Genomic DNA, 1,432 nt, shown 5'->3' on the forward strand with positions numbered 1-1,432 from the left:
CCCATAATGACCCAATACCCCATAATGACAAAGTGAAAACAGGTTAACAAATGTGTGCAAATGTATTACAAATAAAAAACAGAAATCCCTTATGTAAATAAGTATTCAGACCCTTTGCTATGAGTTTCGTAATTGAGCTCAGGTGCATCCTGTTTCCATTGATCATCCTTGATGTTTCTACAACTTGATTGGAGTCCACCTGTGGTAAATTCAATTGATTGGACATGATTTGGAAAGGCACACAGCTGTCTATATAAGGTCCCACAGTTGACCGTGCACGTCAGAGCAAAAACCAAGCCATGAGGTCGAAGGAATTGTCCGTAGAGCACCGAGACAGGATTGTGTTGAGGCACAGATCTGGGGAAGGGTACCAAAACATTTCTGCAGCATTGAAGGTCCCCAAGAACAGTGGTATCCAACGTTCTTAAATGGAAGAAGTTTGGAACCACCAATACTCTTCCTAGAGCTGGCCACCCAGCCAAACTGAGCAATCGGGGGAGAAGGGCCTTGTTCAGGGAGGTGACCAAGAACCCGATGGTCACTCTGACAGAGATCCAGAGTTCCTCTGTGGAGATGGAAGAACCTTCCAGAAGGACAACCATCTCTGGAGCACTCCACCGATCAGGCTTTTATGGTAGAGTGGTCAGACGGATGCCACTCCTCAGTAAAAGGCACATGACATCCCACTTGGAGTTTGCCAAAAGGCACCTAAAGGATTCTCAGACCATGAGAAACAAGATTCTCTGGTCTGATGAAACCAAGATTGAACTCTTTGGCCTGAATGCCAAGCATCACGTCTGGAAGAAACCTGGCACCATCCCTACGGTGAAGCATGGGTGGCAGCATCATGCTGTGGGGATGTTTTTCAGCAGCAGGGACTGGGAGACTAGTCAGGATCGAGGGAAAGATGAACTGAGCAAAGAACAGAGAGATCCTTGATGAAAACCTGCTCCAGTGCGCTCAGGACCTTAGACTGGGGCGAAGGTTCACCTTCCAACAGGACAACGACCCTAAGCACATAGCCAAGACAACGCAGGAGTGGCTTCGGGACAAGTCTCTGAATGTCCTTGAGTGGCCCAGCCAGAGCCCGGACTTGAACCCGATCGAACATCTCTGGAGAGACCTGAAAATAGCTGTGCAGAGATGCTCCCCATCCAACCTGACAGAGCTTGAGAGGATCTGCAGAGAAGAATGGGAGAAACTCCCCAAATACAGGTGTGCCAAGCTTGTAGCGTCATACCCAAGAAGACTCGAGGCTGTAATCGCTGCCAAAGGTGCTTCAACAAAGTACTGAGTAAAGGGTCTGAATACATGTGTAAATGTGATATTTCAGTTTTTTATATTGAATACATTTTTTTATTGTCATTATGGAGTATTGTGTGTAGATTGATGAGGGGAAAAAAACAATGTAATCCATTTTAGAATAAGGCTG

Source organism: Coregonus clupeaformis, unplaced genomic scaffold (genome assembly GCF_020615455.1).
Source record: "Coregonus clupeaformis isolate EN_2021a unplaced genomic scaffold, ASM2061545v1 scaf1510, whole genome shotgun sequence".
Taxonomy (NCBI): domain Eukaryota; kingdom Metazoa; phylum Chordata; class Actinopteri; order Salmoniformes; family Salmonidae; genus Coregonus; species Coregonus clupeaformis.